The sequence below is a fragment of the Anopheles stephensi genome, chromosome 2 (assembly GCF_013141755.1).
Source record: "Anopheles stephensi strain Indian chromosome 2, UCI_ANSTEP_V1.0, whole genome shotgun sequence".
NCBI classification, from domain to species: domain Eukaryota; kingdom Metazoa; phylum Arthropoda; class Insecta; order Diptera; family Culicidae; genus Anopheles; species Anopheles stephensi.
The window spans coordinates 56705158-56723110 of NC_050202.1; the positions used below are offsets into that span (position 1 = coordinate 56705158).

Sequence of the window (17953 nt, forward strand, 5' to 3'; positions counted from 1 at the left end):
AAAAATGACATTAACTTTATTTTCACTCGAGCGCTGCTTTTTTTTCTCAGCGCGTGCATGAAGTCGGAGAAGCGGCAGCAGTGTTGTGTCGTGATTATTAATGAGCGATCGTAATGATCCGTATCTGCATGGCTTCTCCGGTTCCGATTCATGCCACCCGGTTGCCCAAATTTTTTCGTCCATTCGTAGCGGTAATGGATCACGGTTCGATAAGTAACGACTGGTGGTTGGATAGTGTTTTTCCTTTGGAGCCACTACGACTCCCATTTTGTGCTCGAAAATTGGCAACACAAAAACATGGATTCCTCCATGCATACACGTTACGGAACGGCTATTAATTAACAAATTAATTACCAATATTAGGCTTAATCAGCTTTACGAGACTCGTTATCCATGGAAGGGGGAGGAGGGGCGATGGTAGATGGTTTTTCTTTTCGCTAGCCATCCATCGGTGAATGCCAGCCTGAAATCGATCCACCAATCGGAGCGTTACGATTAAAGGCAAGCGGTCATACTATTAGACGCCACACGCAGACACACGATTATGTTGAATCGAAAACCGTTCCACGGATGTCCTCGGGGTGCAATAATTAGTGTGTGTGTATGTATATTTTGCGAGTTAGCTTTATGGAACCCGGGGGCACCAAAGCACACCCATTTTAGCTGGCCATCTGTCAAGGTGGCTGCGGCGCAGTCTGCAGCAGTAGTGTGCTGGCAGAGCTGCCACAAGAGATGACTTCATTGTTGGTGCAAATAAGCAACACAATAAGATGCTACATTTTGCGCATTCATTACCGGAGTTCAATGTGGGGTTTCAGCCGAATTTGGCCACATTTGATGGAGCTTGTTTACTGGATGAAGCACTTACTGGCAACCGCGCTCTTCTAAGCCCATTTAGCCCCCTTTTTGGGTACAGTACAGCTGGGCTTGCCTCGGAGCGGTTTGCGTGTTTGGGTTTTTTTTTGGTCCAGGGCTTTTGTTTGACTACTCTCGCCTTACCATGGGAAACAGAAAATCATCGAGCGCAAGGAATCATTTGTGGCGCTTTTTTTTCGCTTTGTTTGGAAGGTCTCGCGAGTGGAATGTTATTTGTGCACGGGCATGGAAACAAAACGAACGCAGGATTTTGACTGCTAAGGAAGCGGATGATCATGCGATTGGTATGCGATCGTTTGTCTATTGTCAGCGAATGTCAAGCGATCGAGGTATATTATTGTGGTAAAAAGTATAAAATATTAACAAAAATATTGTCTTGTGACTTTAGATCGGGGAAAAAATTTACCCCAGCATGGGAAATAGTGAACACTGCACCCAGATAAACGCTAATTTATAGCACGCACACTAAAAATAATTAGACTGTTGAAGTAAGATGTCGTGTCTGTCGCAGGGCAGAAGCACTTACCAAAATTGAGCAAATAAATCGCTCAACTAACAAAAAAAAAAACAACGTTTCCCGGGTGGGAAAGCGCCGGAAACGCACTAATTGTAAGCGAGTTAAGTCAACCCGCTTGTTTAGCCCAATCCTTCGCGTTCTGTGGACGTTCGGTTGGGTGAAAACAACATTGTCATAGCGCGCTTCTTATGCTATTAATAATAAATTCTGTGAACAAACTGTGATTGTTAGCGGGCTTGCCTGTCTCTCTCTCTCTCTCTCTCTCTCTCTCTCTCTCTCTGTGCCCAAATCTCGGTGCGCTTTTCGTGGAGTTCTGAACGGGAGAACAATTTTGTTGAACATCGTGCTCCATCGGTGTTCCGGCGGTGCTCTTCTTCGGGGTTCCTTTTTCGCATTTACGCTTTGCTGTGATTTCTTACGGCTTTTCTGTTGTTATTACTTTTTTCGGCGGAGCAATTTTCAACCCCATCCCCCCCCCCCCCCAGCTTCCTTGGCAGTTCTTTTTCACTTTGTTGGTGTGCACCCGAAGAAGTTTAATTTCGAAAAAGGTGACGCGAAAATGTGCTCTGTCCGAAAACAGACTTCTTCTGCAGCCTGAACGATCTCACCATGTTCGGGATGAGATCGCTGCCTGCGACGACTCACGAAGCTTGTTTTCGTTTGTTTGTGTGTGTGTGTGCCTGGAATGTCTCACCGAAGGGAAACTTGAGAAACTTCAAAGCGCAACAGTGAGTCACTGTAGCGCTTCGATCGCTATTTCAGCCGCCGTTTTTGCTCCATCCATCTGCCCCCCCCCCCCCCACTGCTTCTAGAAGCTCGTAAAAGTGCCAGATTGTTTGTATGTGCTGGTGGTGTGAGAACGAGGCTAGCGAGTGAAGAACGCGAGATGTCCTGAACGTATGTAAGTACAAATGGGCCTTCAACTGGTGTGGAGATCTCGGACCCGTACATGCGACACACAATAGGTCGCATCTTCTGCAAGCAATCACTTCCTCATCCCGATCCAGCCACCACTCGGTCGGTTTCCCTCGGCTAGTGGCGTTTGGTGGAACGCGGAATGACGAGACGGTACGACACCTTGGCGACGTTGGACGCGTCTCAGCGCCCGGAGATGATGCGAACCGGACGGGCGCATCAAGTGAAGTAAGCGTTAAATTGCTTCTTTCTTCTGCCACCATTTTTTTTACGAGCGTACACCATAACACTCCCCTCTGTACGTCCCGCTCTCCCTGGGGCTTTCCTTTCTTTTTATGTTCATTTAGCCTGGGCCCACCAATGCCTTACGCGGGAGACTCCAAAAAAGGGAATCAACATACAAAATCATTAACGCAACCGGCTGTCCGTTTTTGTGCGTCGTTCGCGCAATCAAACTGGTATGTTCTGGCGTCCCGAGCGATCCACGAGGAACAGTACCGCTGGTAGCAACAGTACTAGGGTCAACAAGCATCGTGGCTTTTTGTACTGTCGTACGTTCCCTGCTGACCATGAATTGCGCACGGAGTAGAAGTTTGACGAGGAACAACCGAATCTGCTCACCGTCCCGATGACAGTGACGAAAAAATTAACGCTAGCAAACGTAACTTCTAGCCGTTCATTGTCCCGGAGCACCGGGGTCAGGGATCATGTACGGTAAGCTGGGTAAAGAACATCGTAAAGCGCGCCTTTTCCGACGAAATCTCAACGAAGCTTTCTGCACAGGGAACGTACATTTATCATACCTTGCACTGGAAAAAAAACCCCAATGGAATGGAATGGAGGGTTTGAAACGGTCCAGACTAACTCAATTCTTCGCTGACCTTGAGGTTCAAAATCATTTCCCCGGTGGCCTGCTGCGGGAATGTTGAAGCAATGCAATTGCCATTTTGGTTTTCCTTGTTGAGTGTTGTTAAAAAAAAAAACGAAACGCTGCCGTAGTAAATTACCCATCAGGGCGGCATCCACCACGTATGTGTGTGTGTTTGTGTGTGTGTGTGTGTGTGCGCACGCTAAATGCTTCATATCAGGCTGCATGAGAAATCACCATGAAAACATAAAACACTCAACGACTGTTGCAAATCGGATATTTATTTGCAACACCACAACCGTTCCCAGCTTACTTGTGTGTAGCTGAGGTGTTTCGCCATCGTCTTTAAATACTTTCTTCGATCCCACTTCCGTTTCGTTGGGAGTGAGCAGCGTAGCTTTAAATCGGGAAGGATCATGTTACACTGGCTGGTTTGAGTGCAGAAAACAAAGTGCAACGAATGACGCCCGACACAAGAGTAGCATGGGATCGGGGGCTGATTAAAACAACGTGGGTCTCGTTCGCGAAGATGAGCTGGCTGGCTGGCAGGCAATTGATTTTGCATATATTTTGCGAGTGACCATTTAACTTGGCCGAATGTGATACACCACTCGGTAGAATGTGTGTTTGTTTCTCGGTATATCCTCATAAAGCGAAGATAAATTGTACACTTTGGGGCTTGTGCGCTGGAAGGTTGCATCAGATTTCACCGGCTGGCGCAGCACATTCTGGAGCGTTTTTCGGCAGACGGGCTTGTGTCTTTTGGGTGTTTTTGTCAGTGCTGTTGCAGTGACTCCACCTCGGGATGGAGATATTTTTGTTTTCTCTCACCGATTAAGAGAAGACGCTTAAGGTGAGTTTTTTTTATCGCAAGAAAACGTGTCTGGTTGATTGTATCAAATTTCGCACGGCTGCTTTATGGTAGTGTGAAACGGTTATGACTGGAGCCTTTTTGGTTTGTTCGCAAACCACCGAATCGCTGCTCATCCTTGGGTGAGTAGTATAATTGAAGCTTTATGGAACAAAAAGTTTACGACGACGATGAGTCTTCTCTTTTTTCGGGGGTTGTGTCGTTTTGGTTCGAAAATTTGTTATTTTTTTCCAGAAGCAATCAATTTCAATTATGGTGATTGCTTTATGTGGAATTTGCTTAAGATGGTTAAATCTTTTGGGGAATTAATTACAACTACTTTTTGCAGCATCTCGGTAGGACGGTAGGAAGGTTGGTTTATGGTGCATTAGAGCATAAATCCAAACAAAACCATTTTTTTAAATTGATGCTATAAAAAGTTATTATCTTGCCACCTATCTTCCAAGGATATTATCAAGTGAAGCAAGTCCGTCAAGGCAGTCCAATACTTTACGAGAATTTTTTTGTGGAGCCGAATTATAGCAAATCAGTGAATCAAGTAAGGAAAGTAATGGAAAATGTATGCCAAACATTTATCCTCATCTCCTCGCGATGATACATTCCTCCCAATTGTACCGCCCACTTGTACGATCACACTCCAAAATGCTCCAAAATGCTCTCATGCTCGTTTATGCTTGCGCACGCGCACACGCGCCTTTCGCATCGACAAACACAAACAAAACCGCGGTCGCAAACAAGCTTACAAACAGACAAACAAACAAACAAACACCAACCTTTTTTTTGTGCCCTCTACCCAATCTCACTCCAGGGCACGGGTTTGACCGAAACCGTTTTTCGCCTGAATAGATCGGTTTGTTTGGCGGATAGGTGAAGTGTTGCCACGTTCACGAGTTGAACCAAGCCCCGCGAGTGAAGTGGGAACCGCCGATGGAAAGTGGAAGAATTTCGTTAATTTTGATTGATTGGACATCGAGCACTTGCCGCAATGCGGTTCATTTTTCTTGCCCTCTCCCTTTCTAAGGGGCGGGCTGGACGGGCGGTATAAGGGTGGCAAAGGAGAAAAGGGAAAGGATTCGTCTGACCGAGTGCACCGATCGGTTGCGGGGGAGATGTCAAATTTAGCATCAATTTTCCCACCCTCGTGCTGATCGTGGTCAGCCCGAGGTTCGTGACGAACTGTGTGTGTGCTTTGTCACAAATCACACGCGCAGAACCCCAGAAATGGAGTTTCGTAGGCCGAATTTTAGCCGAACACACACACACACGGGGGGAACGCACCGGGATCGGATGGCGAGGTGGAATAAATTTTCATATTTATTGAATGCTAACGATGCGATTATTACACCTTCACGCGGCCAAACGAAGGCAGAAATGTTAAGGAGACTAGTGAAAGATTTCGGTTCGAAGGGACCAAAACAGGTCCGTTTCCACTTGATTGCGAATCGTGCGTGCGTGCGAGCCCGTATGCTGCACTCGTGTGTCGTGTGCAATTGAAATGGAACTCTGGACGGCTGGACGTAAAATGAAATATCGAAAGTGAAAGAGGCGGCACACGCGGTAAGCACCGAGCGGTCCTGTGACGAAACACGTGTTCATGTTTAATTTCTCGAAAATGTGGACCGCCAACTCGCAGTTCAAAAGGGATCGGTACGCGAAACGGTACCACCGCGATCGGGCAAGGTTCTCGCTAATGGAATGCATGGCGATCGTGCAGCGGGCGCAGTAAGCTCAATATATGCTAATCGTGTGCTGCAGACAGCGGGCCCGATCAGGTGCTAGGGTGTGAGAGCGAAAACCTGCCCGGCGGCATGGCATCAGGCCGGGCCGGGTTCCCGAAAGCGGTTGTCAGTTTGGTTCCCACCGTGTGCAATGCACTTGCAACTAAATGCATTTATACACACACACACACACAGAGGGAGAGATACACAGATACACAGGGGACGCTCAGCATTGAACTGGATCGGTTCGATGCTGTGGAGGACGGAATGACTAAATCAATTTGTGAAGATATTAATAACCGACCGTGAGTGAACCTGCGAGTCGTGCTGGTTTGCACTTGACGGGATCGATCGATGCCGGAGTGAAAACGTATTTATTATTAATTAACTCATTGCGCGTTGACCATGTGGCCGGGAGGGATAGGCGATTAGTATTGGTCTCGGTGAAGATCGATCTGGCTGTGGTAAGACTTGTGGGTGAAGCGCGTTTGAATGTTGATAAATTATTTTAAATAGTACAGGCAAATATTTCAAAATAGCCGCCATATTGAAGTGATCAAAACAACTTATTTCCAATAAATAGTAGTGAGATTTTAAATGATAAAGAGCTTACTGCAAATCGAAAACCACCATCGCTGTACGAGAGGAATAAAACTTGTCAGTAAACGAAATGGACATTCGTTATCATAAATAGGGAATCGTGAAATTAGATTTCCCCCTTACTGAAATAACAGCAAATCTCTCCCCGTTTGCTTATTTATTGCTCTGCATAAATATCCTCTCACCAGGCGGTCGCCGGTCCGAGATTCGTTTTCATGGCTCGAATGCAACGATTGCAACGGCTCTGTTCCTACAGCGGTCCACCTTCACATCACAAGACGACCGACCGGGAACGATTTCCCGACGACGACAACGACGACACTAAACTGCAATTATGACGCCTAATCTTATGGCAGATTGGCGTAACATCCCCGACCGTGTTCTCGTTCTTGCTTATCGCAAGAAAAGGCATTTCAAAACCCCGGCAAGATTAGTTTACCATCCTTCGCTTGCTTAAGTGAAACCTTTCTAGGTCTCTGTCTCGCTCTTACTGTCTCGCTAGCTCGATCTCTGTAGCATAGGCAAACAAAACCTCAGAACAGCTCCAAAACACTTGCGACTCGATTGCTGAAGCGTGCTTGCGGTGAGACAATCGAGCTTCAAGTTTGCCATTTTGCATGGCACTGGTGGCTCAGAGCTTGTGGCAGCTGGTTGCCGCACGAGACCGCACGAGATAGCGCACTGGTGCCGCGTCGCCGGACGAACGGAATTCCACACCGGCCGCCGCCGGTTCTCCGGAACGCGAAAAAAGCGGAACGGAAAATCTTCTCAATTAATCAGCATCATCCCACCCCGTGCACACACACACACACCCCCGCTCGTTCGACTGCCGACGAGTCTGTAAGGGCCGGTTTTCGGGACCGGTGGAAGGCCATAAGGTTGATGGTTAATGCTGTTACAAACCCCGGCCAGTGCCGAGCCATGCATCGAGATGGGGTGGAAATGAATCTTTTTGACGGTGGACTTAAGACTTTAGCTTCTCTCCGTCTGTGCGTCTTGGTGGTGTTCCCTCTTTCGGGAGGGTGGAACTCCATCCGAACACGATCAAATCAGAGAGTAGAAGCAAGCGAGAGAGAGAGAGAGAGAGAGAGAGAGCGAGCGAGTGAACAGCAAGTGTATACTACGGCAGGCCATCGGGACCGAGCTCGGTGCGTACTGTATGATTAAAATAAAATAAAACAGGAAATGATGCGATAAATGCTTTCTTCCAGCAATAGCTCGCATACCAAGCAGCAGCAGCAGCAGCAGCTCCCATCGCAGATAGGAATGCCGTAGTGCGATCCGAGAAAGCGAGAGAGGCGAGCTCAGTTTTAAGAAGAAACAACAGTACACAATAAAATAAAAACCTTCTGCTCACCAAGAATGTGCGCCGAATGTCCGCGCGCAACGCCAACATTTGGAAGAAAGATACCGACTTAACCAACGTGATGAAGATTTTGTTGTTTCGTTGCTCACCGTGGTGTGTGTCCATGATTTCAATCTACATATGTTTTGATGCTGCAGCCGAAGACGTGTGGCTTACCGACGAACGGAACCTCACTCGGTGCAGGTGCCCGGCTCATCGCCCATGCAGCTGGGGCGCAAATCGTTGATTTATTGGAGCCTAGCGGTACTCCACCTCTGAGGAGAGCGAGTCAGCGTGCCAGGAAGATGTTGGAAAAAAAGCAGCAGTACTTCGGTCGCAAAGTTCCAGCTGAAAACAGAAAGCCCCAACAAACGGCACAACGGACAGGCTAGGAATTATTCTTGCCTAGTGCGAGCCCGGTCAGCATGGGCCATAAATAAGGGCTTCAACGAATCGCTCCCATCGCCGACTACGCCGAACCGATTGGCTTCCTCTCCAGCTATCGCTTACTCACGACAGGCGGAATTAATAACAGGTGGACGGCGAGCGTTATCCGCACTGCCATGGCTCAGCTATTGACCCATTGGTGGCGCGCGTTGTGGTGTGGTTGAGGCAAATTTTTCCTTCGATTCGCACACTATTTGCTCGACCATCAATCGCGCAGAAACAACGGTGGAAGCCCTCCAGGCATAGGGATGGATTAGAGCCGGCGAGCTTAAGGCACTTGTCTTGTCGAGGTTGATAGACTAACGAAAACTCACCACTTGGTTGGTTGGGCAGGAAATCACGAATTATCGTACACCGGTGATCGGTTTTATGGATGGACGATTTTATTGTATCCTGGAACTTCACCAGTGATCCCCAGAAAAAACCGAACAACACGCACGGTAATTTTGGGCGCTGAGGTCGTGAGCTGACGAGATGCGTGTGGCTTCCTGTACATGTTTGGTTTTCAAGTTTCACTTGTTACGATTCGTTTTCCTCCAGAAATTTCAATATCCAAATGTCACCCTGGAATATCCGAAAAAATGTGCATTTACTGCACGTTCTATAGTCGTGCATTCCAAACAGTTTAGCCTTGAGCAGTGGGTTGGGACCGAAATTCCCATCAGGTTTTTTGGGGGGTAAAACGAATAAGAACATCACCGAATCCTTTAAGCTGCCTAAAGTCATACTGTTGCTTGTGCTGCCTACCGTTTAATGTATGTCGCCGAGGCTTACCGGCAAAGTAAGTAGGGTTCAAGTGCGGCAAGATATAATTTAAATGTAAAACGTCCCGTCAACAAGCGACGTCGAGCTGGGACGTGCATCGAGACTAAGACCCGCGTGTGCTCTTCATTCCTTATGCGGTCGAGCGCACCGCAGAACCGGTGTGGAATGTTGCGTACCGAGGTCCAATGTTTCCGTGCGGGTGTTAAGAACGGTCGGGTTTTCACTGAGTTCCGCACAGAATACTAATTAAGCCGTTTTCGTTGCCGAGTTTCTGCGCGAACAGTCTCACCTGGCAAGATTGTCGTGGAGTGTGCGTGCGTTTCTCATCAAGCCGGCCGTACTTCGTCTCCTGTCCCGGATAATCAAGCCATTAGTGTTTATTTATAATGTTATTACCGGGCGATTCATTTGCAATTTCTATAGCCTGCCGTTCGAAGTGTGAAGTTTGTCTGTTTGTTCGTGGAATTCTCGGTTCGGAGCTGTCGCTTTTTGTTGCTGTTGCTGTTGCTTGACATCCTACGGATTGATCGATAGAAGATCGTGATGATGACTACATTAAGGTGGGATGGGAAAGAATTGCAACCACGCAGAGGTGTTTTTCTTGTGCTTTAAATTTCCGTCCCCACTCGTGAACCCATTCCTTCGTCATTACGCATCGACAAGATGCACTCACCCTGAAGTGCTGTTGACCAGGTTGTTGGCGAATTGCATCCACCGTTTTTGCGTATGGCGAAAAAAAAAACACCCCTTGCTGGTGGTGGACCCAACTCATTACTGCGTGTACCGAACGGGAACGGGAACAGTTAAAATTAATTACCACTTTATTTATCGGAGCAATAAAGGGACGCAGCACTGCCTTTCGCTCTGGGTAGGAACTTTCATTCGTGGAACTGTCTGGAAATCGGAGCGCACTGGTGTAACCCTGGACAAAGGTATAAATTGACCCTCTCGCGACCCACGGAATAGACGATCGCATTTTATAGTTGTCGCCCTGGTGTTCGAATGTCGAATAAATGTCTGTAACGATCGCACGAGGTTTGCGATCAGAAACGAAAACGGGATCGTCGAAAGTGAGCTCCACATGCGTTCGAAAGCGCGCACGGAGTTCTGGTTGAGAGCATTAAATCTCAAACCTTGGACCGTAGATATCACTTAAAATCCGTCCCGGTAATGATCCAAATTTTTGAACCTCAAACATCTTAAAACTTTACTCTCAAACGAGAGGTTCAAAGACACATCCGGGTGAGGTCATGAAATCGAGCACCACACAAATCTTCATCCATCCTCAGTTCAGCCTTTTAAACACAAACAGATAAAACGGCCCCTAATCGACGATGTTATTGATTGGTCTCCCGGCGTGTTTTACACGCAGCTGTCATCCAGACCACTATAGGGCGTATGGCGCTCCGTAGTATCTGTCGCGTATCTGTCACATAGAGGCGGGATGCGGACCGCGATAGTAAAACAGAGAAATTAAAATAACACAGCCGATCGTGCTGGCGAGATCGATCGGGATCGAAACGGTTCCAAGAAGTCCCATCCGATCCTCGTCATGAAGAACAAAAGACACCTTCCTTGATTTCATGAAGAACAAAAAGACACCTTATTAAACCTGTATCTAGAACCTGTTCCTGGTGGTGATCTTTGTCCGCACGATTAGTGCCCCGATCCGTTGATGATCCGGGCATGCCGACCGGGAGTGCAGTGTTTTATTTGTACAACAATTAAACGTCAGCTTGAGATTGAGGAAACTAGAAATGACAAACGCGTCTCACGGGGATGCAACTCCTCCGGGCGTGCTTGGTGCGTGCTGAGACGCACTTTTTGTCTCTCGCTCTGGCTGTCCCATTACTTTGCGGTACATTCCACTTTCTGTTCGATTTGTTTTTTGTTTCCCCTCCCTGGTGGATTGTTGCTTTTCACCGATTCCGGTGACGCTAAAGCGGTCCTTATGTCGCGACAGGGACGATCCACGACAGCAAAAAAATGGGAAAACACGCACACGCATGTCCAAGATGCCAGCGTAATTGTGTGTACTGCGGGGACAAGTGTGTACCGTTTGTTTCTCGGTTGCAAGTTGCACTGCCGAGACGCATCTTGGCCGCGGGCGTGAGTGACTTTTCTCGCCCAGCATAATTATCATCGACATATGGTGCCATCGGTTCCGCTGTCTGAGGCTCTCTACTATGTAAGCCAGACAGTGGTAGTAAGTCACTCGCGATCGAAGGCGTCCTTTCACTTCGCGTCTTCGAGATGTCTGGCCTGCAAGTGTGGTTCATCTCGGTCACAAGATTTATTATGTTTTCATCCATATTTCCCAAACCATATCGGAAAGGAAAAGGTGATGACGTATCCGTTTTTGGGATTGGTTTGAAGCGTTTTTCTCTTCCCGTTTTCTTGATCACCTAGGTCCAATACTTCCAGCGACTAGTACTAGGCTCGTTGGGATGGGTCATATTTTCCCCGCCAGATTTTTGTTCGCTTTACATGAGACACAATCACACAAGAGAAAAGAGAAAGAAGCACGGTCAAACCACGGAAACGCGACTAGGAGTTCCCGTTCCGGCAAGGCGGACTGCGCGATGTTTGATGGGAAGTTGTCAATTAATTCTATTAGCTGCCATTTTCGGACCGGACTGCCGATCGGTTGAACCAGTTTTGGACCATTCGTCGCTTCGTTGGCCGGCGAGGTAAATGGACTGGAAATAGACCCGTCTTCCTCACCCCTCCCACCTCTCACCCTCTATCACAACGCCACCGCACAATGATTGGGTTCCGTTTCGCCGTCACTTCGACATCGTAAATCGCTTCGGGTTCAACATTTAATTAGAGTTATGAATAATTCCGCGGTGTTTAGTTGTGTGTTGTGGTCGTCGAGCCGCGCTCGTCACATCTGCCGACCGTGGGATGAGGCATGATAGTAAAAAACCCGCGAGTTAGCCCAAAACTGCCACAATAAAACCAACACAACAAGACCACTTTATGAAGGCCTGAACGGCATCTCATCTTCAGGTTGCCCGTGGTGAACGTCCCGTGTATCTGCAGCCGCGACTCATCGTAAAGCCTCCACCGAAATACGGTGTCCCCACGCTTTTTCCCATGTTTCGGGAGTTTGGTGAGCGAAGTTTTCGGTTGTTTGTTGAAACAGCATGTTGGCGTAATTTTTCAGCACCTCAGTTTTAGTAGCTGTGAATTTCGACTGATTTATATAAACGAACGGGCCGCGCGAATTGCGCGGGTTCTGCTGCTCATGGAAAGATTTACGATTGCCCGCGTCGGTTTGGCTGGCTGCTCGTTGGAATTCTGTACTCGAACCACCCACCCACAGTCGGATAGGCGCTGCACGTGCTGATAAGCGAAGGCACGCGGCTGCAAAGTGTTCGTAGCTCCCGTTTTCGACCATTCGACCGCAGCCATCGACAGCAGCAGCAGAGTTGCCCTTCAAACTCTCCAGGCTGCATTTATCTCGTTGTGTTGACCCCGAAATGTGAACGCTGCTGTTGATATTGTTCACATTCCTTCCCAGATAGACGACGTGGCCCTCTGCTTGCCCCGTCCGTTAACGCATTGCATTTGATTGTCCGGGTCGGAAAATTAATGTCTGTCACCCGAACGCACCACCGCGATCGGAGGGATAACCCATCTAGCCTCATCAATCCGTCCACGACGAGCTGGGACGCGATTTGTGAAAATCGTCCGGTCAAGATGGCATGATTTATTTCCAGCTTCTCATCCTCCACACTGTCGGATGTTGGAACTCCCGCACCTTTCGGGAGAGATCCGCGGGGTTAATTAATTCGGTTATCTTTTGACTATTTTCAGCCTCATTAGAAACGATAATTAATTGCGTTCGGCGACTTGGGCCGAACCGTTTCGGGGTTGTTGCTTTTAACGGTTGTGGATGAAGGAAAGACAACAGCAAAAGCCTAGGGCCCGTCTCGAATCGAGCAGATTCGACCACAGGCATAAATGGGTGTTCGCGCGCCTCAAGCGATCGATCCCCGTGGTTGGCGGGCCGCGTTGGCCGGCAAAGGTTAACTTTTGCCACGGCCTTTGCCAATCGTATCGGAACACAGTACTGCGGAATGTGACGCTCAATGTTTTTTGAAGAAGGAGAAATAGAAACAAAAAACTTCACTCACACAAACACTGTTGAAACTCTCGAACTGTCGGAAAACGGCACAGATCACCATCAATCGGGGTGAAACCTTCCGACTACAACAAAGCAGGTAGAGGATGAAAATAGTGGGGCCCCCGAATGGGGACGCAGGAGATAAAGTTTAGAATTTTAAAAGTAGATGCAAGAAATAAAAATAAAACAAAGCGTTCTGCTTGAACCTAGTGCTTGGGGACGCCGGTTGGCCGAAAGACCTTTAAACGGTGCTCATCTTCAAAGCATTTGCTTAGGATCGAAACCGTAGTATTTTGTGTGTCCACAGTTGCTTTAGTTAAGCTAACAAATTCGCGATTTATTCTGCAGCTACGCCGAATGACACGCTTTAGCCGGAGAGCGCGTTTAGCCGACGACTCTCCCCAATGTGCAACATATTCTGCTGGCGACAGACATAGTTGAAGGAGGCATCGCCATACCAAATCCCGGAGGTTCGGTTTCGATCGGTTCGAGAAATTAGCGCACAACTACTTTGCATATTGATTCTATCAATATTTTCCCTGCGAGCCGGCGCATGGCGGGACCTGGCATTCGCGGTTGCTATAAAATATTCTGCGCCGTGATGTGATCGCTCGGCTATTTGTAGTTTCGCGTTTTCGACAATTTCATTCCGCCGTTCGGCCTGTGAACGAGGAAAAATTGGCCAGGAAAAAAAAGCAAGCAACACAGCCTTTGCCGAGCAATATCTCGGCCGGGGCAATCAAACTGGAGACATCCGCCGCGAGGCCCCGTACACATCATCGATCAGACTGATATCGCTATCCACCTACCATCGAACGCGAAGAGGTGAACGATGTCTTAGGCTGGGATGCATTTTGCATAGAGAAAAAGAACGAACGAACGAAAAAAAAACCTACGAGGAAGACATGGAGAAGAAAAGCAATAAAAAATAGACATGCACAGTTCGGTTTCAACCTTTTTTCCACAGGTTGGCCGCGAGTTATGTTCATGTTTTGCGCATCCTTTCGCCAATGTGATCGCTCCGGCCCGCGCAGCAAACCGACACGCGGTTCAAAATTGCATCTAATTAAATGAAATTTTATATCTTTACAACGCCTATCGGCATCGAGGACCTAGCCGGCCAAGCCCGCGTTGTTTATGCAGCCATAAAACAGCAAACAAACACATCGCAAAAAAGCGCGCACACACACACACACACACGAAATGCAAAAGGAAAACATCGTGAGTCAAGCGATCCTCGGCGATTGATCGATCGACGGGGACCGAGTTCGATGATCAAAGGCGGGATGAATGATCGGCCGGTTTTGTGTGTGATTTATTTTGATAACTAATCACCGGACCGTGCGTGTGCGTTGAGTCACCCTTGGTAGCTTTGGTAGAATTTCGTCACTGATAGAGGGAGATCACCAGGAGTGCTGCACTTGAAATTCGCAGGCACGTTACAGTCGCGCAAATTGAGCTCGATTGTTGGGTGCTTCAAAATCAACAAACGGTGATGAGTGATTGGCAAAAAGACAGAGTTTTGCCTTGATGATTGCTATTGGTTCCGATCCGTTTGCATTAAACAATCATACTCAAGGTTGCAGTCCCAACTTCCATCTTCTTGCGAAGAACGCTCGATCGATTATGGGCCAGCCATACCTGCAAGTTCTTCCACGATTCCACACGAAGCACACACACACACACACACACACCGAATTGAGAAGATTGAGCAAAAAAGTAGAACGAAGATTCTAATTAAGATAAAATTAAACCCAACGCATACACCGAAACATCGAGCATTGGAAGGTATTCTGTGTGAAAGCGAAACCGGCGAGGAATATCGACCATCCGGCCTTCCGGACGACGACCACGAAGGATCACGCAACGCAACGGTGTATTTCTTCACCCCTTTTTTTCGAGGGGGGTTTTCAATCTGGGGTTGGTTGATGCACACGCCGAAAATATCCAATCCTGTCCCTTTCTGCTTGTTCTGTTTTGCGTTTGTTTCCCGTCTTTCCGACGGAAGATACTATAACAACGCGAACAAATTAAATTCGTGGCGCAAAATTCGACCAAAAGTTTTGCGGAAGAAGAAAAAAACCCACCCTTATCGTGTTTGGTGGTGGTGGAACTTTTGGGAAAGGGGAAATATAAACAAAAATTGGGGTTTCAACTTGTTGGAGCATGCTTTGAGTTTGGTTGTTCATTGATTGCCTGAGCTGTTCAGGAGGAGTGGACGCTGTAATGTTTCGTGAGCATAAAACTTCCTTCAAATTTATTTCACATTCCAGCAACGGTCAGGACAACCCCTCAAAACATACACACACGCACGAGCAAAGCTCACACACACACACTTCTATTCGCATGGAACTAGCTTTACTGGGGTAATGAGTCAACAGTTTCTTTTGGGAGTTATGAGATTTAACACACTCTCGACAGAAGAATCGCCTTGATCGCATCGGCAGCGAACATCAGGCCGAAGAAGGAACGAAACATGCTCCGGATTCATCATTCGTGGTGTACTGTGGCGAGGACTGACGGTGAAGCCCTCCGTGCTGCCCTCCGGTACCGGATCAGCCCTCTGCACCCCTAACCCACATTCGGTCGCACGCTCGCGGCTGTTCTTTTTACCGGCACAAACTCGGGCAAAGATGATAATTCACCAATTCAATTAGTGCCGAATAATGAATCAATGGTGTGCGGTGGAGCATGATCTCATTATAAAATTATAATCTTTACACACCACAAACAGCCACCAGCCGATAGGAAGGAAGGAAGGTGAAATAATCATAATATAGAGAACGGTGAGCATTGGCGATCGCAAGAGTTTGGGGCTGATCTCGATCATGCAGTCGATCCGGGTAGTCCGGGCCAGGCGCGCAGAAGATCGCCACGCCACGAACGTTGCGCCTATTTATTTACTTGCGCCTTTTTTTTTGGGGGTAATGTTGAGTGTTGAGCTATCTGTGTAATCAGATCAGGAGCGCGGAAGTGAAGGATCGTCTCGTTACTTAGCACAAAAGAATTAGACGATGCCGCAAGGGTGATAATATTCATGCTGAGCTCTCTATTTTTTGGGGGGGTTCTTTGGCGGACAAAGGAGAAGAAAATGGGAATGAAAACCAAGCCGGAGGAAAAACATAGAAACAAATTTTTGTTTGTGCCAAAAAAACAAAACCTAAACACAACTGATGGCGCGACGGAAGCCTTGAACCGGGTCGGCTCTAAGCTTTTTGTGGCGCATGATTGAACGGGAAGTGCGTAAAGTAACTTTGGCGATGGCGACACTATATCACCGATCTCTCACCGCCGATCCATCGATCACGGTGGCGTTTCGTTCGATCAGCATCCGCGAGCACTATCGCCTGGCCCGATCGCCTGGCGTCGATTACCATCGCAATCAATATTTTACCACTCAACCGGGCCGAAAATAAAATCGTATAACGAGTTAAATAAAGAAACAAAAGAAAATGGTGAGCTTGAACCATTGGAAAGGCGCACCACGGTGCAGAATGTCTTGAAATAGGGGAATCTGAAGGAAGGAAGACCGAGGCGTGCACGATGCGAAGAAACCACTTTGTCCAACAATGTTTCAACCGGCCCGTAAAGATCGACAAAATTTTCGTTTCATTTTCAAGATCACCGCGCGCTGATAAGATATTTAGTGGCCCCCATTCGGTAAACCCGGGGAAGAATCATCACGGTACGGAAGGAGGAGAACGACCGGTAGGATCTTCCTGATGTTGGTGACACGGTTAAGAGGAGGAAAAAAGGCAACAAACGGCTTCAAACCATCAAACAGATGAATCTCTGTGTCGAAAACCACACACAAAAAGCGAACCTTAAACTCTGTAGAAAAACACACGAATCGCGAGTGAAATCGATATCGTTCATCCCGTGCACCTCCTGCTCCAACCTCCTGCCCCCCATTAACCTCCTCCTCCTTCCTTCCTCCCGTATCGTGATGACGCGGGAAAAGACATTTTCAAACTCTTCTTCTCCCAAACGTCGCCAACCGATAGGACGCTATTAATCAATGCCCTCTCTCAAACGGCCCATCAGGTCGGACGGTTGAACCTCCAACCTGCCCGGTCCCGAGTGGATACGGGGTCTTCTGCCAGACCACCATCTCGTTTTGTTTTAAGTTCGTCGCCTGCCAATGGTTGGGATCGGCAGGTTCTGTCCCACCGTACCGAGTAACAGACCTGGATGACACTCTCGCTCTCTCTCTCTCTCTCCTACTCTCGTTCTCGTGGGACAATTAATAGAGCTATTTTATTATTTTATCCATCGAACTTTAGTGTCCTATCATCGGAGGCTTTTCGGTTTGGTGTTGCGAGGGAACCTGACCAGTTAGGTCTGATGTCATTTTCTAGGAAGAATCTGTCCAACTGCTGCCGAATTGGAGTTGCCGAGAACCGTGCGCCGTAAAAGATGCGTGGCTCAATCGGCTGAGTGCAGGAGACAACAGTTCGATCACACAATGCTTATGCCAGAACAGGAAATCATCATCATCATCTTCTCGATACATCCCGGTGAGGAAGGGTCCCGGTGAGGGCGAAGCGCAGGAACGGGACACACCGATAGCCGCACGGCCGACACGCGGTGGTGGTCTGCTTTTAATTGGAAACCCTTCCTTCAAGAAACAAGCCGCAGTCTCGGCTCGAACCAAACGCTCTACCCAGATATTCTTTGGCGCTCCGGATTCGTCCCGACTCGCTCGCAATCGGTGCGCGAACACGGGGCGAAAGCAAGATACGGACCACTAATTAGGAAATTATTCATTATTTATCTGGGCTTGTTTTCGGGGCGGGGGGGGGGGGGGGTAAGGCTTTTGTTTTTGTGTTGGACCCATCGCGATCCATTCCGATCGCGATTTGATCGCTTCGTTTAAGGTGATCCATATTATAGTCTGCA

The 17953-nt window shown here is 48.0% G+C and overlaps 1 protein-coding gene across 1 annotated transcript in view; it reads right to left on the bottom strand.

Moving 5' to 3' along the window:
- LOC118502949 (protein serrate) overlaps window positions 1–17953 on the bottom strand; it is a 99887-nt gene that overhangs the window by 77583 nt on the left and 4351 nt on the right. The window lies entirely within an intron of this gene.